General features: G+C 29.5%; 1 long non-coding RNA gene across 1 annotated transcript; it reads left to right on the top strand.

Annotated features, from left to right (window-relative positions):
* The first annotated feature begins 2,629 nt into the window (after positions 1–2,629).
* Positions 2,630–10,149, top strand: LOC129297712 (uncharacterized). The gene is made up of 2 exons (XR_008590235.1): positions 2,630–3,188; positions 9,686–10,149. It is a non-coding gene; the product is annotated as an uncharacterized LOC129297712 (long non-coding RNA).
* The last annotated feature ends 15,493 nt before the right edge of the window (positions 10,150–25,642 follow it).

The following is a 25,642-nucleotide window of genomic DNA, read 5'->3' as shown; positions in this document are numbered from 1 at the left end:
AGACCTATAATTTAAGATCCAAATTATATATCAACCCTATTTTTAAGAATATAATCTTTCTCATGTGTAACCTTTTACTCTACTGATAAAAAGATTATACAAAATGGTAGAACTTAAAAGAAAGGGAGTAATTTTATATTTTTTCATGCAAATTGTTTGAAAAAAGGACAATCAATTTTTCTAAAAAGTAACTTATATATAAGGCAGATGGGAGTAGGATAATGAAGAATGTATCCACTTTATTAAGCTCCTAAAATATTTGGATTTGTTTTTGCTAAATTAAAATATATGGATTGAAATGTAATTAAGTAACAACAAAAGAAACAATTAATTAGATAAGTAAAATAAATGTGTATACAAACAATTAAAAGAAATAAAATGAAACAGTGGGATTTTGTCTAGCGAGCTAGTTCATTACAATGTGATAAATGAAGGTTCAAATATCTGTTAAGAGAAATATTTGCATTTAATGCTTGATTGTATTTCAAATTAAATTATGCCAATGCTCAAAAAAAAAAAAGAAACAAAATAAAAGACACTACATATGGTGACTCCATTTGTTCCCACAAGTTTTTTTTGAGACTTTTTCATATGTTTGATGGCATATCATGGATAGTCGGATACAATACATAGCATGAAAAGTGACATTTTAAATTAAATGTCCCTCTTGAAGTATCTTATAAAATTTGAAATATTTTTTACTGTGATTCATGGTTTTATGTGTGTGTGTGTGATATATGTGTCCATATATATATATATTGGGAAAAAATGTGTCTTAATAATTTAGTATACTATTATTATTGGTATCATTATAAATTGAATGCGATCACACCACTTAAAAATATAAGAAAAGTTACAATCTTGAACTTTAAACGTGATCGTTGCAGTGACAAAAAAATGGCGATACAGTCACTTCTTTAATAATTTTAGTTATCATGACAAATTTAAAAAACATTACTTATTTATTTATTATTATGATGTTTGAACCAATGTTTACATGGAAAGTAATTTTTAATAAATTATATTCACTTCCCTTTTAATTTTGTTGAAATCGTTAACTTTAAAATATGAATTTACAATACACTTTAGTCCACTTAAAATTCTATATTAGTATATATTATTTCAATTCAAAAATAAAAATTAAAATGAAGTGTAAAATAATTTTTGTTTCAATTTTTTGCAAACAAAAATTGCATAAATTCAACTAAACTAAAAATAAAAAGAATATATATATAATTTTTTAAATTAAAGTATACTTTTAATCCTTTAACTTATATAAAATTTCAATTTAATCTCTTAATTTTATAAAATATATTTTCAATCCTTTAATTTTAATACAGTTGATTTTAAATGATTTTTTTGTATGTCAATCATTGCTATTTAAAAAAAATTAAATTTAATATATCAATATTTGATAATTTTTTAACAATATTTAAAAGTTCAATGTAAATTTTTCTTAAGATAAAACTAACAATATTTAGGTTAAAATATTAAAAATATATTTTATGAAATTAAAAAATTAAAATAAAATTTTATATAAAGTTAAATAATTAAAAATATATTTTAATAATTTTTTTTTGAATTATGGGTAAGTAGCTTTCAACACTGCCTTTTACATCAAAAAGATGGCCATAATAAGTTGTGGTCCATAAATTAGGTGAAATGAAACGAACTTGCTGTTTGGTTTTGGGCCTTCTATTGTGTCATCACAATTCAACGGATCTTACTAAAATATCTATGGGCTATGGTACAAATTTTTTTTGACCCGCAGCAATGTACGCATTTGACATTTCAAACTCATCCCTATCATATTTCTAAGTTGATTGGTAATTAATTAAAATAAAGAGTTGAATGTGCAATGAATCATATTGTTTTTTTTAGATAAACTTCTTTTTTCTTCTTTATTTCTTTTGAATTTTTTCAAGTCCACATGTCCTCAACGCCTTCAAGTCCTTGAATGTGCAATGAATCATATTGTTTTTTTTTTTAAAATACAATACAATGACTCGTATTGTTGATTTCTCACATGAATCATATTTATAGCCGATTTAAGCTTTTAATGATAAGCGTTTTGGGCCCATAGATCTTCTCATCCAATTTACCTACTCAACATCTTTTTCATCTTCTTGTTAGCTGCGTTTAGATACATGAGAGATTTGAACTAAATTTTTATTTTGGGTATATAAAATTGTATGGAAATCCAAATCTAGATCCATCTTTTGTTATAACTTTTTTACAATTTCAAAATCCTCATAGACCTTAATTATTTGAAATATCAACTATTATGATTGTCTTTTTTTTCTTCTTCCATATTTTCGTTATTGATTTTTTTTTTGGTAGAAGATGGGGCCTAAGCCCAGAAATAAAATGAAAAACACAAAGACCAACAAAAACCTACTCAACCTCTCTCAAATTGAATACCCATAATATCAGCCAAGTGCACCCAACCCACTTTCTCAAGAGGCATCTTCCACATCTGCGTACCCATACCCAAACCGAAACTCAGCCCAGCTAACGCATCAACCACCTGATTCCCTTCCCTATGCACGTGTTGCATTGTCACCAACCAATCCCGTCTAAAAAAGCTTTTGACCTTCTGTACCAAAGCAGTATTCCTATTTCCAACATCATCGTCCTTCCTCAAGACCTGAACCAAAGTCAGAGAATCAAGCTCAACATCAACCTTTCGAAACCCCTCCATCCAACAGATCTCCAACTCAACTAAAGCCCCCCATATTTGAGCTTCAAACACACTGCCATAGCCAATGTCTTTGCAATAACCCACCAACCATCTCCCTTCCTCATCTCAAACCACACCGCAACACCTTATCCTCTTCTCCAAACCCTTACAAGCTCTATCAGAGTTTTGCTTTACCCACCCTCCCTTGGTGGGAACCATCTTATGAAGCTTCCCACTTTACATCCACCCAAATCCCCTCCAACCTCTTCCATGGCCTATTTCATATTCTTGACAAAACCCAAAATCCGATGACAATACCCATTAATATTCAGAGGTTTGCTTAGCTCGCCAAAGATTTTCCTGTTCCTCTCTTTCCAAATCACCCAGCATGTACCTCCAAATACTAAGTACCGAGGAAGACCACCGCTCTTCTCCCTTCGGCAGGATAAATTTAGAAGTAACCAATCTCTCAATTCTAGGGAAAAAAACCCCGACTTCAACTTACTAGGTATGAGACTCTCCTAAATCTCTTTTGCTGTAATACACTCTCTTAATACATGAACAACTGTCTTTGGCTGTCCATAAACCACACACTCATCACTAACACTCCAGATTCAAGCTTTATAAGTATTTGTTAATAAACAATTATGAGCCACAAGCCATAAAAAACCTTGATTCTTTTAGTCCTTGGCCATCGCCAAATATATCGCCAAAAAGAATCCTTTTGCCCCCAATTATCTTGACTCAACATCCTATACCCCTCATTCATAGTATATACACCCTTCGCACCCATACGCCACTTCCAATCATTCACTAAACCCTCTTCACAAGGAAACAAGAACAAATGCAACCTACTCAAAACTTCATCCGACACCAAATCTTTCAACACATTCCCATTCCAACATTCACCACCTATCACAGCATCCCTAACCTTCTATCCTTTAACCTCATCAGGAATCTCCTTTATTACTTCATTAGCCAAAAACAAGCCATTCTCCAACCAGTCCTCGTCCTAAAAATTAGTTTCCCTTTCACTTTTCACATGTCTAACCCACATACCCTGTCCATGATGCCATACAGAAACAATATCCTTCCAAAGAGCAGAATCAGAATCTCTTACACAAACATCATCTCTAAAATTCACACCTTTATTATATTTAAATTTCAATAAATCCACCCATAAACCTCCTCCACCCGATCTTTGTTATTGATGTTTTTGTTAATATTATCTCTTCTCTGATATTTGATTCTCGTCTCTTATCAATAGAAGAACAAATATAAGCTTGTTACTTTGAATTTTTTATTTTTGCTTTTGAATTTTAGTTCATCCCTCTTTTAGCTTTAAGATATTTTGTATCATCTAAACAAAGGATTTTTTTTAATAGAAGGCTACGGAAAAACCATGCAAATAGACATCTTAAGTCATGACAGTTTACAAAAGATTTTTACAATCAAAGGGTAGGATATCTAACCATTTAAATTATTCATAGGAGCTTGGTGTACCATCCAATTAGCTCAATATGGTTGAGTGGTCGGTGCAGGTTTTTAGCACTTGTGTGAGTTTGGATACTATTGTTGTAATTTTTTGTAAAAATAAGTTTAAGTGTCCAACTCTTTGTAGAAAATGAATTGGAGTGTGAAATTGTGCCATTAGCTAAATTCAGGAGAAAATTTCGTGTAGACACTAAAATCACCTCAATCGAACGTCGGACAGAAATTTGAGATGCGTCAAAAATTTGCTCCTAGTGCTATCATATGACAACAAAAATTTGTTGTCAAATATCATGTAATGAGTCGCGGCGCACGGTATAGAGGCTACTAAGTCACAACGCAAGTGCCAAATTCTATATAATTCATAATTTTGAGCCTTAAATCAAATATTTTGGGTCTCATTTGAATTCTAGGCTTTTGCATCGGTTTAAAACTCTAATTTTGAATTTAGTACAAGTGAAGGGAAGTATTTTGAATGTTGAAAATCTTGGGATTCCATTGCAAATATTTTAAAATTACTTCCTCCATTTGAAATTATGGAAAAAATATTTTTCTCCCATTTGTGAATCATGAAAAACTTGGTAATCCTTAGAGGGTTTAGTCCTTTGATTATCTCGATTTTGATGTTAACAGTGATAGGTTATAGAAAACTTATAGATAGGATATCCAGTATGATCAAATATATTGATAAAATCAAATGAATTATTGTCTAATTGCACCAACTATTGTCTAACTACACACAACCACACCAATTTTTTCTGATGTGAACACAACTACACAACTCACTATTCCAAAGGATGATTGTTGTGCAAGAAATAGAGACGGATTATTGAACATCTGAAAAGATTAAGAACAAGAAAATTAACTTAGCAATTCCAAGAAAAACAAAAAATAGATAAAACATAAAATTAAATTTACTTTTTTGGTGAACTCAATCAAGCTGCATGTCTTAACACATAAAAACCGTACAAATTAGTAGGGGGTTCATGATGGCCTTGTAGAAAAACACAACATTAATGTCAAAATTATATTTAAAGAAAGCTCTATAATCAAAATTATATAGAATAAAAACATGTATTACTTATCTTTGGCGTTATCCATATAGGATCCTTAATATTATGTGAGGCCTTGCCTAACCTGACTTGTTGGCCAACTCTTATAGCCTTATCATCAACATCACAGAGTTATTAACTTAATTACAAAGAACAATATATTACAAGACTTCTTAAGCACACTTAAACATACTTATTGTTTGCAAGACTTCTTCATTATCGAATTGAGTTTACAATGTAGATGGTATAAAAAGAGGATAGAATTGCTCTTCATCAAAAATACTATCAATTACTAATGTGTATTTGCAAAATATTAAAGTGACTTGAGCAAAAATTCAATACCATTATGAACAAATTCAAACACACTTATTTACAGATTGATAAAAATGAAAAAATAATACTTCTTGTCGCCTTCATTGAGCCTCTAGTTTATGTATTGCTCTGTTGTCTCTTTTATAGTCTTTTTATCATTAGTGAAACACGGGCAAAGAAATCCATATCGTTTGTTTTTGCTCGAGGAAACCAACAAATGGGCAAAATCTACAATAATGCAAACAAGTTAGTTTCAAGAGTCAAATTATTTAATTTCATTTAAATTTATAATGGACGCTTACATCATCCCTAATTATTGAAATAGAAAAATGAACGCAGTGGATCGGTAAGGAAAATTAATGACAAGGAAGACACCTGGTATTTCCAATCCATTCATATTCTAATGACAACTTATGTTTCTTATATAGTCTTGTTAATATTCGGTTCAAGTCACATAATAATATTCATTACCTTACAATTATATACACTTTGGTCATGACTGGCTAAGTTTTTATTTTTTTTGGGCCTAATGACTGACTAAGTTGAAGGAGATACTTTCATTAACATGTTTTCACTAATTTTCAGTTAAATTATAATATCAATCATATTTATCTTTTGAGTGGAAAAGAAAATGCATGTTTATTAATCTTTTAATAACCTACTTTGAATTAATCCCTCCACTTAGAATGATATAAGATCAACATTAATTTTTATGGTTGATATATTTTCTAAACATATCCTATGTCCCAAATTGTCATAATGCAAGCAATTTTGGTGGTTTAGAAACGGCACACGTCACTCATCAATATTAATTATCTACTAATATCGTTTGTTGCATTTACTCATTATTGAACTTTAACTCTCGAGCATATGATTGTATCTCTCAACTCCTACTCTATTTTACTGTTTTATTAGTGTCTTCTTCACTTCACACAATTTTTTTATTGCATGATTCAACCCTTCTTGTACATTCAGTCATACTTACAAAAATGTCCTTTATAAGATATAGTATAAAACCAGAGATTTAGTAGGTCAATTGATATAGTTTAATCCATATAAAAAATAACTCGTGGTTCTAATTTCAAAGATTTTGAGTGAAATTTTGAAAACTCATCACTAATTGTACGGAGGAGAAACTTTATATACTTAAGGTACTTATTTTCAATTAAATCAAAGCATGTACTCCTTTCATTCAAAAATGTAAGTCATTTTTAACTGAATCCCACCTCAATAAAGTAGTTACCTACTTGTTAATTAACTATATCTTTTCATATTTATCCCTATTAAATACCTTACAATAAATATAAAGTTATTATTAATAGAGACAATTAAAAAAAAAAAAGTAATGGTTACACTTCAAAAGATTAAAAATGCCTTACATTTTTTAATATTCAACTCTTAAAAAAATGTCTTATATTTTTGAACGGAGGGAGTATATCTTTTATATAAATTATTTAATCTATAAAGTCATTGTCAATAAGGGCACTTTAAAAAAAAAAATACAATAATTACATCTTAAAAGACTAACAATGTCTTACATTTTTTAATATGAAACTCATCAAAAAATGCCTTATATTTTTGAACGGATGGAGTACTTTTATATAAATTATTTAATCTATAACAAATTCTTCTTATTAATATTATTAACACATTAAAATTCACATGTCTTATTTTGATTAGATAAAAAAATTAAATATATAAGGTTAAGTATATAAGCCTTGTTCTTATACAAAAATTCTTTTTAGATGGTTCCTGCTAAATCTTAAAAAGGAAAATATTCATTAGGCACTTTCAAATCAAAGGAGATCAATTTTCAAGACCAAGCTTAGCACTTTTCTCAATCTCCAAAATATGCCATCCTTGGTTGTTACTTGTTAGCTTGGTAAAAAATATACTCACTTTAGTTTTATTTATAAGTTACTTTCAGCATATTTTGACTAAAAAAAAATCTTAAATCTTATTAAATTTGTCTTAAAATTTAACAAGTTTTCACATTTGCTCTTAATAAATATTTTTAAATCTTATTACTGATATTTTTATTCAAAGTATTTAATAAGGGCAAAAATGTAAAAGAGAGCATTGAAAATTGGTAAATACCCTATAAATAGAACAAAATTTTTTCTTCTCTCTCTGCCCTATAAATAAGACCAGAGGAGTATTGTAGTAGTCATTTACATGGGTAGGAAACCACATTAATTAGTTGGCAGTTATTGACAGTTAATGAAAATTGGGGCCTTCATTGGTACCTCCTCTTATTTTTATTTTAAGGCAGTTCTAACTACTTCACTTGTCGCACCCTTAAAGTTTAAAGTGTGACTGGTTAGAATATAAGAAAACTCATATTCCATAAACCCAAACCCATATAATATTTGACATATTATTATCTAATCTCATCATATAATCATCATTTGTATTAAACAAATACTAGTATTTACAAAATATTCAAACTTGCTGTAGAAATTTTGACAGAGTCTCCCCTGTAAGTTGAATTACTTGAAATCTCTACAACCTATCAAAAAAAATATCAAAGCAGCATTTGGAGTTCTACTCCAATATAGTGTGTGTGTATATATATATATATATATACAAACCTAAAATAATTTAATTAAGGATCTTGCCTCTATGATTTATAGAGTGAATCTAGAACGAAACCAAAATACTTAAATATTTACATTAATCCATAATTTGAACAGAGCAACATAATACTTATTGTCTCAAGGAATCCTACAAGGTCAAATGAAGAGCAGGTCCACCTCTACTATTTGAATACTAAAAATTCTTCTAGTAAATAACGTCTCCAAATAATAGTAATAATAAATAAAAATGATAACTATAAACACATGTAATAAGAAACAAGTGACTAATCTAATTATCGATGGTATTAAAAAATAACAACACAATTTATCGTGATAATTAAGTAACATAAGTAGAAGAGAGAAAAATAAAATAAAACAAAATAATCATAATTAATGAATTAAGAAATAGATTTAAATTTTTTTATAAAACAATTCATAAAAATATAGTTCTTAAGGATGAAGATATAATGTGGAAACTTCCTTTCTATTAGGACTGAAATAGAATGAATAACAGGTGTGGACACAAGTTCACGAGAGTAAGTAACATTCAACATGGCTAGAAGACACGTAAAACAGGCGTAAGCATAAAGCTCACGAATAACATATGTGAATTATATCCATGAATTACATCCTCCATTTAATGTGTGTTGGCCGACACATGGTGCTAGCACTTTTAATGTGCCCTGCTAGCTAGGTATGCCATGGTGCGCCAAGAGCTAATGATACTATCGTTAGCAACCAACGTTTTGTATTCAGTCCCATAAAACATTTCTGGCATGCATGGAATCTAAAAACCCTTATATTTCAAATTGTTCTTTAATTTATAAGATATAAATGATCTTTTCACCAATAATTTATCTTATCCATGCATGTATGATATATATATATATATATATATAATACCATGAAAATGCCTACATAATTAAAGTTGAATAATAAACAAATTAGTTACATATGAATGAACTTAATCATAAGATACAATTTAAAAAGATCTATTCAAAACAATTAAAGTAATTAAATAAGGTAAAAGAAATATCATTGCTTCTGTATATATATATATATATATTGGGGAACGTTATTTACTTAACTAGTATGCTGTCAAGTTTCTAAAATTCTCTTCTCAAAACTTCAATTAAGCTTCTCTTCTTCTAAAGTCCCTATTAGATATAATAAAACTTTAATAATTCGTTCTACAAATTAATTCAATTTTCCATATATCCTCTTTTATGCCTCCCAAATTCTCCATTTTTATTCTTAGCCAAGTTAATTGTATTGTTATAATATAATCCTAATTATACTTCTTAATCATCCTTTGCCAAGTATTAACATAAATATTATAACACACCCATATCATAATTTCCTTGTGCAGCAACAAAATTCAAGCCTTCAATTTAATATTAGCTAAAGAAACAATTCTTCCTTTAATGGTATAGCTCTAAATCAAAAGGGAAAGAAAAGAGTTTAAAATTTAACACATAAAGCAAGAGAAATATTAATGTTTAGCACATACACACACCGGCAACATAAAGAAGAGAATGAAGAATTCAATTTGCTAACTTAGCACAGTGGAATAGGGGATGGAAGAAGACATCAACAGCATAGGTAAGAAGAGAAAGAAATCATCAAGCAAACCTCCAATAATAGCAAACCAACTACTCGGCCTTCACACACGAAAAGAAGGGAGGAGGAGATCGTGGTTCCATCAAGCTTTCAGCAGCAGTATTTTTTTACTGCACTCACACATACTAGTAAACAAGAGAAGAAAGAGAAAGGAAGAGTGGAAGAAACAAAAGGCCTGACCGAGATGAATGACAGAGGAAGAAGAATGGAGAGTAAAGGTTGGTGGAAGCTTGAAGAACTCTCTTTCTCTCTCGCGCTCATTCACTCTGCTTTTGTCTCTCGTTCGCTTTGTTTCTGTCTCTTTTTATCAACAAAGAGGAGGAAGATTTAAGTAAAAAGACAATGGAGAACAATTACAAAAAAGACCCAAGATTATTGATAAAATTACAAAATAATACCCACCAGATTTTTATTTTTATTTTTATTATTACTACTACTATTATTATTAATTTGGGGTTATTACATCACTAAAGACAAGGAGAGGTGCATAGTTAAATTATTAATTTTGCTTGAAAATATAATAAACTTTCAATTTTGTCCCTATTTAAATGAACATTTTCAAATTTGCATCACATTATTTCTCAAAATTAATGAGCTTAAATAGGTGTAATATTGAAAAAATATAATTAATATTCCATCAGATAACTTATATCAAACATTATCAATTTTAATATGCTTTATAATAAGGATAGGTACTATTCATTTTATTCAATGGCACATTTTTATAATTTTGAGGGAACTTATTTGTAATTTTTCTGGTTTGAATCAAACTTATTTGTAATTTTTTTAACTGAGGGGTGCTTGGTTTTACTAACCAAGGGAGTTAATTGACTTACTTTAAGGTCTCAAGTTTGAGTCTAAGGATTTACAATCACATTAAATAATAAATATATCAAAGGTTTCTCAAAGTACTAGTGAGGCTGCCATTGTTGATAATAATGATCCTACACAAAAGAGAGTTCATATTAGTTTGAACAAGAGGTGGTAATTCTCTCAAGTTTTTCAAGGTGCCAAACAATGAAATAAAAAAAAAATCAATGATCTTTTGACTACTCCCTCAAGTCCTATTTATAAGGTAGCAAGAAAAAAATTTTTTGGTCCTATTTATAAATCATATTATTAAATCTTTATTATAAATTTTTCTTTTTACCTTCCATTGAATGTAGGAGAGAGAAAATATATTACTGAAGTGTGTATATTTAATAAAGGTAAAGTTAAAAATTTATTAAACTTTAAGATAGAGTTGATTAGTTTTAAAATTTTCTTTACTACTGATGAAACATGTTGAAAGTGACTTATAAATAGGATCAGATAAGTACTTGTAAGCCGCACTAATGTTCAAATTTGACTAACGTTACAAATGCATTCCTAGTGATTCCATTCATGCATTTTGCATAATATTGTGAATCCAAATTTGTTTAAGAGTCATTAAATGCTACACTTTATTTTAATTGCCATTAATTTTTTTGACCAAATTAATTGCCATTAATTGAATTGCAATGAATTCAGTTCTCCTTTTAAACCACTATATATATTATATATATATATGAACTTGCCCCAGCAACTATCAAAATCAATAAACAGGGTTTTAAATTGGATAGAGTTGGAGCTGCTTCTTGACGAGGGGATGGCCAAGAATATTTCTTCAATTTATGTTTTCATGATTGTCCTTATCATCGTTTCAGGTTCAATTCAATAGCTATATCCTATTGATTTCTTGTCATGTATATGTGTGTGTTACGAATTATTAGTCTATTTCATTACATGAAAATATATTACATTTTACTTTTAGCCCTTAATGTTCTATTTTATTGTTACCAATGTCTTTAGTTTGATCCTTATCTAATGTTACTCCTTATAGTTTTAAAAATCTACATGACAATCATGAACTGATAGTGATAGAGTTAAGTTTTTCGCTATAATGTTGCAAACATGAAAATAAACATAATTGACCAGGTATGATAAAAAAACAAAAGGTATGGGGGCAAAGAAAAGCTTTCTTATATATTTGGATTAAATATAATGTGAGGGACAAAGACAATATTAAGTACATGCGAACAAAAGGATTAACAGTGTTAAGTACACGTCACTAACATTAGCTCTGTCAATACCAACTCATGGTCCTTTTATGTATTTTTAAGATTATAGAGATAAATGTTACCAACAAATCAAACCAAAGGAACTGGAAATAACAAAATATAATTATAAGAATTTAAAACAAAATGAAATTAAAATAAATAAATAAACTGTATTTTGCCAATTAAACAAACAACTTAGGCTATGGTTAAAGCTGGAAATTCGAGCGGGCTGGGCCTATTCGGGCTCGGCCCGAACAGGCCCGTATCCTTGAAAAGCTAGAATAGCTAAGCCCGGCCCGAATTTCTTCGGGCTTCGAGCAGCCCGAATACCCGAATTTAATTTTTAAAATTATTTTTAATTATTTTTTTAATTTGAAATTAATTATTTTATTTTATAAAAAATATAAAATATATTTTTTTAATACTTAAACGATGTCTAGGACTTAAATATATGGTATTTTAGTATAAAATGATCTAACATTTAAAGAATTAATTAATATTTATTATATTTTATATATTTTTTAAAAATATATTTTTTTTATTCGGGTATTCGGGTCAAGCCCAAACCCGATTGGGCTTGGCCTGAATTTTTTTGGGCCTATTCAAGCCGGCCCGAATAGACCCGAACGTAAAAAATATTTTTTTAAAGCCCGGTCCTAAAATTTTTCAGGCCAATTCGGGCTAGCCCGTCGGGCTTAGCCCGAATTACCGGCTCTAGCTATGGTTATAATTTGTGAACAATAGTATAAGTAACTATATATTTAACTTTCTCTGTTTAGCATTTATAATGTGCTTTTAATTCATTTACATTTCCTATATATTATATAAGTTAGTTAATGACATTTAAAATTATACATTTTTTATATTTACCCTTTATGTAATATATCGTCTCAATTAAAAAAATTTTACTCTCTCCATTAAAAAATATAAAATATTTTTAACCTAATCTCATCTCTTAATAAAATAGTTAATTATTTTCAAACTAACACTATTTTTTCACATGTAATCTTATTTAATAGAGTGTTTCACTTTAAAATAAATATAAATTTATTTATTTATTATATTTATTTTTTTAAAAAATATTAATTATATCTTGAAATATTAAAAATATTTTACATTTTTTTTAACATTTAATCTCTTAAAAAATGTAAGATTGGAGAGAGTATTAATTATACTCCTAATGAAGGACTTTTTTAAAAAAATTGTATTAATTACATCAGATTCGAAATATTTTATATTTAATATAATATAATATTTGAGAAAAATATCTTGCAATACTGCACCAACGGAAGAAATATATTTAACAGGAGTTTCGAATGATTTGCAGCTACGAGGGTGACAAGTGATGAGAGCAGTAATAACGTGTGCATGGTCGTACTGTATCGATCTGGGGTTTGCGAAGATAATAGTGTCTGTGAACGATTGTGCACCGAAAAGTTTGGAAGCTCGGCCCGAGGAGATTGCGTTGACTTTGGTCCCACCACTAAATATTGTAAATGTTTCTATCATTGTTCATAAACTTCAACCCATTAAATATAAATTGGCCGCCTTTAAATAAATAGAGTATTCAAGTGTTGAGTGTACTTGGCGTTTTATTTCATAATATAAGTTATTATTTTTTTAAAAAAAAACATACCTCTTGATCCCTGCATTTTATTTATGTTTTACTATAAGTTTCTATACTTTTTTCTCGATATTTTAAATTCTTATATTTTTATTTTTTTAATGTTTTATATTCATTCAAAATCTTTATATTTTCTGTGTAGTAGGGATTAAATTCTTGATAAGAAATATAACTTTTAAAGATGTGATTGACTTGATTGGTATTGGTCAAAGGCTTACATAGGACATGAAGGGAAAGCAAAAAAATCTAATGCCTATTACAAATTAATATTAGAGTTTATTATTTTATGTTATTATTATTTTATATTTCTTTATCCTCAATAAAATAGGATTATCATCCCATCAATATTTTTTTAAATTATATTTAGGATTTAAATTATAACCTAGTGCCAATACCTTTGAAACTACTTAACCAACTTAAATGGATCATATACAACCTGATGGACAAATTGTATCACAACAATAGTTTATGCACAATTTAGCCATCAAAATCCCGAATTCACAGCAATATAAAGGGGTGACAATATAATTTCACACAACAATCTTTAGCCATACACACATGTAAAGCATCACTAAAACATCACTTGCTTTAATATCTCAACTTGTAATAGTAATTTCATTATAATCTCCTATATCCTAAGCCGAAATACTCACAAATCACATATATTAGTTCAAGTGACCCAAAATATGCATGTAATCCTAAGTTGGCATAAAATTCTTAACTCATTTGTTACAATACCAAAATAAAAAAGGGAAAGAGCTATACAAACTAAAGTTCTTCAATCCTCGGTAGTTCCTTCCTTCCCTTTACTCCTCGTGGAGCCTTTTTTTGTAAAATATAACCACGAGATGAGATAAACAACTGAGCAACAGAATAATTCACAACTATCAATTAACATTCATAATTGTAAATAAGTAAAGTTTATATATATATATATATATATATGTACAAACACTATTTAGTATATTCAAACATAAGCCCTTCATATTCACAAGTCATTTTCATTCTACCATGATCGTTCTACTATTTGAGCCTCTATATCAGCCTGACTAAAACCAAAGGCTCTACTGACCAAGCGCACATACATATTGGCTCAAGCGCACCTTTAGTGGTAGAATTACCTTGCCAAAAGTGTTATATCACAATTTTGGACTATGATTTCTCTTATCACACATGATTCGGGATTTCTTTATTCCAACACCGTATCACACTGTCGCTAAGGAGCACAAATCTCTAATGCCACACCCTACATGGGCACTAAGGAGATAATCTCTAATATCATATTTTACTAGGCACTAATGAGATAAATGCCATATGGACTTTTACTATTTCTTCCTATGGGTAAATTCTCACTCCTTATTATGATTATATTCACACTTCTTATAATTATCTCATACTTGTATCAAAACCATAAATTACTCATATAAAAAAACTTTCATAAATTCATTGTTTTAAAATCATTTCCAATATACTACATCCTTCTTTTACAATATGCAACACTTTCAAAACACATGTATATAAAATTACATATTTACTCACAAACAATTAAGCAATTAATCAAATAGACTAAATTATTTAGTTATCTTAACCCTTTTGTCACAAAAAAGTGTTAACGTGGTCTAATGTGTGCTCCACAAGTTTCACATGTGTAATAACACTTAGACAAAACTTAATCTACACAATTAAGCGATATCAATTAGTATTCTTATTAAACCCCATAATCACCAAATTTTGGGCACCCATTATACCCAAAAGTCCCATTTTAATAACATCGACACTTTTAATACATTCCATTAATTTCATTTAACATTCAAACACACTAATAACACTAATCTTTTACCCACATTGTTTCAAAACTCCTAAATTTTACTTAGGGTTATTCTAGACCCTAACAAAAAATTCTAAATCACTATAAAACTCATAAATTGAGGTTTAAAAGTTTGATATAACTCTCTAAGATCTTAACTAAGCCAATAGGCTTGGTCAAAGCCCAAGGAAACATGAATCAAACCTCATATTGCCTTAAAACCACATAAATTTTGAGTAATGGGGAAGGAGAAGGGAAATGGAGCTTACCTAATAGTGACTAAAGCTTGTATTGCCTTTAAAATACTCCTAAAGTTAAGCCCTAGCAAACCTTAGAGCCTTCTCCGACGCCTTTCTCTTGTTTCTTCCCTTTTCCCTTTGAAATCAGACGCAACTCACATATGACTTATTTGGAAATTGGCCATATGCCGCGCGCATGGCACAATGAGTGCCAGATGCTATTTTGACCTCCCATTCTAGCTCAGTTGATCTGTACACTATCTTAGCTCATTTTCTAAGTTGTCCAAAGATTCAAAAACCTTATTATAAACCTAAAAACACTTTTAATTTATAAGTAACATATTTTAACTAAATTACCCTTCTTAAACACTTAATTTTTTAAGTTGAAAACTTAGGATGTTACATAAGGTGCTAACAAGACTCTCACAGACATTTTTCTTAATATATATGACATCAAAAAAAATTCCTAATATTCAAGGTAGTCCAATAAGGGGGTTCAAAAAAAAATATCTCTTCTTCCATTCACTTGTCCCAAAGTGGCTCATAAAGGTTTACTAAGTCCCTTATATTTTCAAATAGCTTATCTCCTGTTAATGGCAAAGGTGGCTTATATTTTTTTGGATTTTCATTGAAGGATTTTCTTAATCACCAATAATGATATTCCTAGTATAAAAACCTGCAATGCCTAAGCTAAACATTCTTTATCCTATATTGCAACCTCATTGAATGTGTGCCCTTTTCGCAAATAGGGCATCCAAGTTACCCTTTAATGTTATACCCTGACTTATTATCATAGGCAGGAAAGTTATTTATTATACCGAAGAGCATAGCTTTTAAATTAAATCTTTCTTCCCTACACCTACCATATATATCTAAACCTAAGTCCTACATGATTTTCAAGTCATCGATTAGAGGAGTCAAATATATGTATATGTCATTCCTAGGTTGCTTGGGTTCCACAATTAGCGTAGACAACATCATATACTTGTACTTCATGCAAAGCCATAAGCTAAGGTTATAATCACCAAAATGACTGGCCATATGCTATGGTTACTGCTTTGAAGCCCATGCAAATTCATCCCATCCGTAGACAAAGTAAGGTGTAATTCCTACTTTCTTCCTCAAATTTAGAATACTCATAATTAATCTTCTTCCATTGTGAAGAATCATCAAGATGACAAAGCATGCTATCTTTAATCCTTTTATCAGCATGGCATGTTAAGTTTTTTGTAACTTCTACACTGCTATGCATGTGTCTAAATCTAAGCACAATTAAAAAATACTATAGTTTTTTTGTCAGACTCGATCCATTCTGCTTGTAGCACAAGGTATTACACTTCGGACATTTAGTTAATGATGCATATTCATTTCGAAATAAAAGGAAATTATTAAGGCACGTATGGATCTTTTCATAACTTATGCCATGCAGCACTTGTTTGCATCATATGTCTAGCAAGGAACCTCATTTTCCTTAAGAAGCAATTATGCTTTCAAATATGCAAGCAACTTAGTAAAGTTAGCATTACTCTATCCATATTTTGCTTTCATATTGTACAATTTTAATATTGTCGTCAACTTCGATACTCTACAACTAGCATACATCGACAATCTTCCTTAAGTATACATGTGTTAAAATCATCAGGAGATGATGCACAACTTTCACTATACTCCTAGCTATAACTAGTATCATCCCTTGTCTCATCATGCATTATTTAACACTTGTAACTTTGATCCATTCTGTTAATCATTAAGTGTTCTTCCTAAATATTTGACACAAGCAAACAATTCTAGTAAGGTCATTTGCATGCTTAATTGGAAACTTAATAAAGTCTGTCACCCCATCCTAATATTCCTTGAATAGATGATTGACGAACATCCATGCCTTATTCATAATTTCTAGGAAAATTAAGAGGAAAATGTGATTAATGACTTTGACTACTTTTAGATATTGGGAGAATTAGATGCAAAGGATCAATTAATCAATAAGTCACTAACCACGTGTTTGCACATCCCCTCTTTAATCTCGTTTAAAAATATTAAGCTAATAACTAAGCTTTCCTAAAAAATAATCATATTCAATAAATTCAATAATCAAACAAGTTTTATATTTCAAAAAAATTTTAGCAGCATAGCTGTATAAAAATGTGTCTTTCCTGTGTCTTATACCCTCACTTCATGTTAAATTTTAATCTTAAAAATTCTATTCTAATCAACACAACAATAAACAATCAATTTTCAACAATACTCAATAATAATGACACAAATTCAATCTATATAATAGTAGGAAGCACCAAGAAAGTAAGGGAATGAATGAAAAAAACTAGGCTAAATTATATATTATTCTTCTAAACTTTAAATCACGCTCACATAACTTCCTTAACCTTTGAAGCTTTACAATGAACCCCTTCAACTCTTATATTTATGCAAATTATTCTATATGATTAATTTTATACATTAATTATCTACACATAACTTAAAGTTTAGGAGGTTATTCATATATCAATTAAAATTTGGGAGCTTAAATGCACATAAAAATAAAGTATAAGGGGGTATATAATTAATGGATAGGGATTATTTGCATAAACATGAAAGTTCAAGGAGATTTATTATTAAGTTTTAAAGGTTAATGAGGTTATTTGTACATGGTTAAAAATTTAGGGGAGTTTTGTGTAATTTAACCAAAAAATAAGGGAAATATCCAATTTAACTTCCAAATTAATGGTAAGATTAATTAACTAAAAAAATTAAATTTTGGGGCACCCAAAGTCACCCCACAATCAAGACTAACAACACCTATTAACAAAAATACACCGATGGAGTCAAAAAAATTGAGGAAGTTTGAAATCAAAATCCATAACTAACATTATCAAAACAATGATTCAAGGTGGAGAAAGCAAGAACCCACCTTAATGTATAGAGAAATGTCGAAAATGAGGGGAGGATGAGAACCCACGGATGAAGACCCACGAAGATGAAAATGAATTTCCAAGCTCGATTATGTGTGAACCCACGACCAAAACCCCCTAAATCTTTGTTGTTGTTTTTTAATGTAAAATGATGATTTAAGGTAGAAATGGGTTTTCAAAGACTATCGCAAAGAGAAAATGAAGAAAGAACTATTTTGAATTGTGCAGAAATGACTATTGATGTAGCAGATTTAAAAACATAATACTTGACATTTATTTTAAAATAATGGTGAAGTATTATGTATTTGATATTTGTTTCATGATAACTGTCAAATATATATAGTCTATATTTGACGATTATTTGAAAACAATAGTCAAATATTTATATTTTTTAAATAATTTTATTATTATTGATTATTTAAAGCTTGTTTCATTATAATCATTAAATATAGAGTTTATATATTTGACGACTTTTTTGACACAAGCGTTAAAGATACACACACACACATATATATATTCAACAAAAATTCAAATGAAATATATATTCGACAGTTCCTTCCTAATTACCATCAAGTATATTTTTAAACACTTGACAGTTGTTTTGTAACAACTATTGAGTATTGGGCTTTTTGTTTGGCCTTTTATGTGGCAGTGCAACATTTGATTATTTTATTCTTAGTTTTTAAAATTGATATCTCTATTCAATTATATATCATCTTGTGTTTGGACTAAATTCAATTGAGTTAGTAAAACTTAGCTTTTTTGTAGGTTTAACACTTGAAATACTCTAAGCAATTATTATTGCAATCTCATACCCTTGTGGGAGTGATCAATCCTTTATATAAAGCACCTAATGAGGTATGGATTACATTTCCCTAATACTACCTGTGAACACCGTATTTTGTTCGGACATTTTAAATTTAATAAAATGATAATAATAAATAACTAAAAAATATAAAAATATAAAAATGAAATTTAATCTTTTTCAGGATTATATTTTCAAAAAAATTTAATTTAATTGATAGGATTTAATTTTATTTGAGATAATCTTTTATTGACTAGGATTTTAATTCTTTTAGTTCAAAAAAAAAGACAAAAAAAATATATATAATAATCCAAAATCTCTCCACTCTCGGTTAGACATAAACAGACCAAAAAGAAAGCAAGAACAGCATAGAGCATAGAGCAGTCTCGCACATACACGAAACACACGAACACAGTCAGCACAAAGGGATGAAGCAACCTGAGCTACAGACGCCAAAAGCACCAAGCACATACGAGCAAAATACAGAAGAAGCAAAAACACGAAAACACAGGTTGCAGAAAAGAGCTTCACAGAAAAAAACGCAGCAAGCAACCAGAACACATATACATACACTTTTCTGCCAGCAAAAAGAAAAAACAGAGCCAGAGACGTAAAACCAGATATGCATGTTACAGCACACGAAAAGAAAACAAAAAAAGTGCACACGAATACAAAAAGAGACAGAGCAGCGAGCACACACAAAGACAGTAGCAGAAAAAAAAAGCAAAACGTAGCCACGCATGCACGGGAAAGACGCTAGAGAAATAGAGCAGAGAAAGAGCAGCAGAAAAGGAGAGAGAGAGGAAGCCAAGAGGGAAAGACTGAGAGTATAAAAGGATGTTCATACTAGGAGAGAGGGGAGAGACGGAAACGTTGAAAAACAAAGCAAGAAAAGAAGAAAAAAACCTAAGGATAGTGACTGGGAAGAGAGGACCGAAGAACGTGAAAACAGAGAAAGAGAGACCGAAAGACGTGAGAAAGAGGCTGAGGAGGAAGGAACTGACTTGCTGGAGAAAAAGATAGAAGAAACAAGGACAAAAATACAGAAAACAGAGCACGAAAGAACATAAGAGGAGAGGAAAAGGAGACCGAGGATAGTTCAAAAAAAAAACAGAGACAAGAGAGGAGGTGACGGAGGAGCTTCTTTTTTTTGGAAAAGCTAAGAGGGAGAAGGAGCTGTTCTGGCTGGAGGAAACTGAGAAGGAGAGGACCGAAGGACGTAAAACAGGGATTGAAAGAGAAGGAGCCGTTCTGGCAAGCTGAGGAGACGGACGGAGAAGAGAGAGAGCTCGAAAAAATAGAGACTGTCATCCATAAGCAGAAAAAATAGAAACCAAGGGAGAAGAAACAGAGACGTCTGAGAAAGAAGGAGAGTTCGAGCTTTCTAAAAAACAAAGAAATCAAGAGAAGGAAGGAAACCAGGAAGAGACAGAGAGACAGAGTTCTTTTAGTTCAAAACGGTAAATGTTTTGTTATCTATTGTGCAGATTTTAGTCACGTAGTGATTTTCTCTCCCATGCTCTCTTATCTAGTTGCCATGAATAATTTAATTTTGACCTGATCTTTGTGATGTTTTGACAAAAAAACTAAAATAAATAAATAAATAAATAAAGTGATTTTTAAAAAAAAAAGTAGAGAAGAGGGATGGAGAAATTATAAATAAAGTTTTGCTTGCTAGCCTGATATAATTATAGGCATATTCTGATTATAACTTTTCCTCAAACGATATAAAAAAATGTTTTCTGTGGTCATTAGGCTAAATTTTGGAATTGGATTTTTAAATATGTTATAGTATGAAAGAGGATATAAATGGGTGGTGTCATGGCTTTGACCCTTATACCAGCAGAGGCTTTTGTTTGTTTATAACATCCCTTCTTTATTTGTATGCTCATTATGTTGCTAGAAGAGAGTTCCATTTTTAGCTATTTTGAACTTCATAGTTGAAATCCTATAAAAAATAAGAGAGTATATATTTGTTTGTTACTTATTTGTCGTAAGGAGTTTTAAGAATTTCTGTAGGCATCTAGAATGATCTCATATCGTGTAAATTAATAGGATTTCGCAGGTATAGAGATCCAATTTATATAAAGCACTCAAGGGTTTTAATGACCCACTGTAAAAATTAACTATCTTTTCATAATCTAAAAACAAATTTATGTAAGTTCCATGTAAGATTACGAGAATCTTTGTAGGGACTTAAATTAATCACATTATCGTGTAGGATAATAAGTCCTCACAGATATAGTGACTTTTAATCTTTATAATAAATAAATGATTGTTGTAAATAATCATATAATACACAACTTAAAAAATTAATTAACCTAATCAATGCATTTAAATTATAACCATATTTACCAATTATATCTTTTAGTCATGTGAGATTTTTGAATCTCCATAGACTTCTAAGATAATCGCATTATCGTATGAGTCAATAAGGCTCTGCAGATATAACGATTAAGTTTTAAATATATATATATATATATATATAAATTATATATTAAATTAATTAAAGACATATTTAATTTTAATTTCTTTATTGTGTGAGATTTTAGAATCTCCGCAGATATTTAGGATAATCATATTACTGTATAAGTCAATAAGGCTTTGCAGATATGTTGATTAAAATTCTTCAAAACATGTATCTACATGCTAAAAAAAAGAAATTATTATTATTAACACTTAAAAATATACATAATATAATAAATAAATTAAATGGCCCAAACTCTTTTATCGTGTGAGATTTCAGAATCTCCGCAGATATTTAGAGCAATTACATTACCATATAAACCAATAAGGTTCTGCAGGTATTGCGATTAAATTCCCAATCACAAAACATAAAGAAAAATAATTTTAAACCCTTTTCTTTCTTCTTCTAAAAATTCAAAAATTGAGAAAATAATTAAAATTAAATTACTTTTTGTAATTTAAAACACACATATCAAAATTTTAGAAATTGTTTTATTTGCAAAATTGTGAATTATTTATAATTAATTTCTCTTTAAAAAAAATATTTTTATACCAACAACTTTAAAAGCCCGAACTATGTGGACTTTGATCCCCATCACAGGGTACGTAGGCCTCAGAGTCAGATTCTGAGTCAAGTACGTCCTCCCTCGTAAATAAATAAATATTTCTCACTCAATTATCATCATTTTTATATCAGAAACATGAATATAAAAGAGATAATTAAAATAATTTTAAAACTATATTAATAGAGCACAACAGACTTCAGGTACCTGTTCTCACAAACGAGTGTTGTGGGGTGTCTAACACCTTCCTCACACTCAACCGACTCCCGAACCTATTCTCTAATTTCACAGATCACCCTTATCTTCCATTAATCGGTTTCCCAAGATTTACCTCAAAATCTTGGTGGCGACTCCTCGTTCGATCCGGTTCCCGCCGCGAAGGTCGGGACCTCCGCTCCCGCGCCGTCCGCGTCGCATTTTTCCGGGTGCGACACTACCCATATTTAAATTTATTAATTATGAGAGAAAATGTAATACAAATTTAATTTTTTTTTTCATTTAAGCATGAGTAAAATTGAAAGTTTATTACATCTTCAAAACAAAGTTAGCAATTTAACTATCTCTCTTTGGTTCTGATAAAGTATTTAAAAGTGCCTGGTAATAACAATTAGATGAAGTATTCATTTTATTCAATGGGACTTTTTTATAATTTTGAGGGAAATTATTTGTAATTTTCCTTGTTTGAAATCAATCTTTTAACTACTTATAAGCCACAATAACGCTTAAATTTGACTGAAGTTTAACCAAGGGGCAGAATCAAACTAATTTGAAAGGCGCATTAAAGTCACTGAACGCATTCCCAGTGACTCCATTCATGGATTTGGCATAATATTGCAAATCCAACTTAGTTTAAGGGTCCGTTTGAATTTCAGTTAGGTATAATTAGTTATAAAAATAATCAATTAATATAATTAATTATAGTTATAATTGATTATATTATAACATAATCTGTTTGGATACTGTTTTTTTGAAATTAATTTTAGCTATGTAAATTATTATAAAGAACATTGTTTTTTAAAATCAAATTATTGATAAAGTTATATTTAATATTATTAAATTTGTTAAAATTTATTTAGGAAGTAAAATATATTATTTAACATTGAAATTAAATTTATAAATAACCTTTTAGAGCTTATTTCAAAACGTGATTCTGACTTAATAATTAATTATTAAATTTTTTGGTTGTTTGGGTAATTTGCCCCAAAAATTGATTATTCTTTCTATCCAAACAGGCTGTAAGAGTCATTAAAAGTTGCATGATACAATTATCATCGGTAGCAGTTTTACGGGTAACTCAACAATGTGTTGTTTGACATATTTATTTAATGCGACAATATATTTCAAAACACCAATTCAAAACCCCTAAGATAAAATAATTTAACTTCTTTAAAATTAATTTTAAAGGGACATTAAAGTCAATAAATTAATTAAATGCATTTTCAAATCCCAACGACTCCATTCATGCATTTGGCATAATATGGTGAATCCAAGTTTGTTTAAGGGAGATTAAATGCTACCATTTATTTTAATTGCCATTGAATTGCAATGAATTTAGTTTCCCTTTTAAACCAATATATATATATATATATATATATATATATATGAACTTGCTCCAACAACTATCAAAAACAATAAACAAGGTTCTAAATTTGGATAGTTGGAGCTGCTTTCTTAACGAGGGAATGGCCAAGAATATTTCTTCAGTTCATGTTTTCATGATTGCCCTCATCGTTTCAGGTTCAATTCAATAGCTATATACCATTGATTTCTTGTTATATATTCCTGATGTATTTAAAAATATAAGGCACCTTTATAAGGTTAAATGTCAAAAAATATAAAAAAGAACTTTTAGTTTTTCAATGTGCAATTAAAGAGTTTTTTTAAATATTTTTAATAAATAAATCACTTAAACATTCACCTTCGTCACCATATTAAATAAGGAGAAACATAGAATAATAGTACAAGTTTGAATGAATTAACTAACTTATTGTGGTTAATTTAGTTAAAAAAATTTATATTTTTAAAGGAAAGAAATATATATATATATATATATATATGTGTGGCACGGGTTAGTCTAATTCATTGCATGAAATCTAAAAGGAGAAAATACAAGAGTTGACACATTGTTTTTTTTATCCATTTAATTCTATTCCATTTTCCCAATCCCTTTAGTTTGATCCCCTTACAATGTTAGTTTTTCTATAGTTTTTAAAAATGCACATATTAGGATCAAGAGTTGACACCGAACGAGTTAATTTTGTTGTAATTCTACTAGCCAGCCTTTTTGCTTACATGATAAAGACATGGAAATAAATTGACTAGGTATTATTAAAAATAAAAGGTGAGAGCATAGAATGGGAGGATTGTTTGTTTTAAAACTACAGGCATGACGAACATTGCAAACAAACCAAACTAAAGGGATTGGAAACAATTAAATATAACTATAAGAAATAAGAATTTACAACAAAATGCAATTAAAGTATAGAAACTTACTGTAATTTCCCAATTAAAAAAAACCTCAAACTATAATCTGTGAGTAATAATATAAGTCACTATATATTTAGCTCTCTCTCCATAAAGTATCAAAGAGGTGCTTCTAATTAATTTATACCCCTATATGAGTTAGTTAGTAATATTTAAAATTATGCATTTTTATATATTTATATTTTATTTATTAAATTGTCTCAATTACAACGTCTTATTAATTACAATCCTAATGAAGGGTGCATTTTTTCCCCCTAAAAAAACTGTATTAAATTAATTATGCCTTTATTGTGCAGCAATGACGGTGACAAGTGATGACGGCAAGCGATGAGGGCAGTGCATGCACTGAGGTACTGTATCGAGGAGGGACATGCCGTGGTAATGATGATTCATGTGAAAAAGTGTGCACGGCAAGGTATGGAAGCAAGGCCCATGGAGTCACCATAAGGAATATTGTAAATGTTTCTATATTTGTTTATAAACTTCAATTTTTCTAGAGCTTCCCATTAAATATAAAGGGGCCGCCTATAAATAAATTGAGTAGTATTTAAGTGTGGACAAACTTGTTGATCTTGGTGTTTTATTTCATAGGTTATCATTTCCTTCAATGCATTTATCTTAACCCCTTATAATTACTGAGAGTTCGAGTCAATTAATTAGGTATTGGTTTATTTTAATTATAGGTTTGGAATTCAAACTCTAGAGATACAATAGTAATTAAATGTGGGAGGTACGCCCTCTAAAAAAAATTGCCTACCTAATTAGTCTGGGTAAAAGACTTATGATACTGAAGTCAAAGCAAAAAACTTAATCCTAAATATATACTCCTCCAGTCTCTATTGTAGGGCTCTTTTTAGAAAGATTATTTAGTTCTTAATGTAAAGTATTTGATGGGACTATTAATTTCATTTTCCAATATTATCTCTGTTTATATCTATT

This window comes from Prosopis cineraria, unplaced genomic scaffold (genome assembly GCF_029017545.1).
Source record: "Prosopis cineraria cultivar Desert tree isolate PC_DT_omini unplaced genomic scaffold, ASM2901754v1 PC2, whole genome shotgun sequence".
Classification (NCBI taxonomy): Eukaryota; Viridiplantae; Streptophyta; class Magnoliopsida; order Fabales; family Fabaceae; genus Prosopis; species Prosopis cineraria.
Note: the sequence above shows the minus strand (reverse complement) of the source record. Positions and strands in the feature narration are given on the sequence as shown.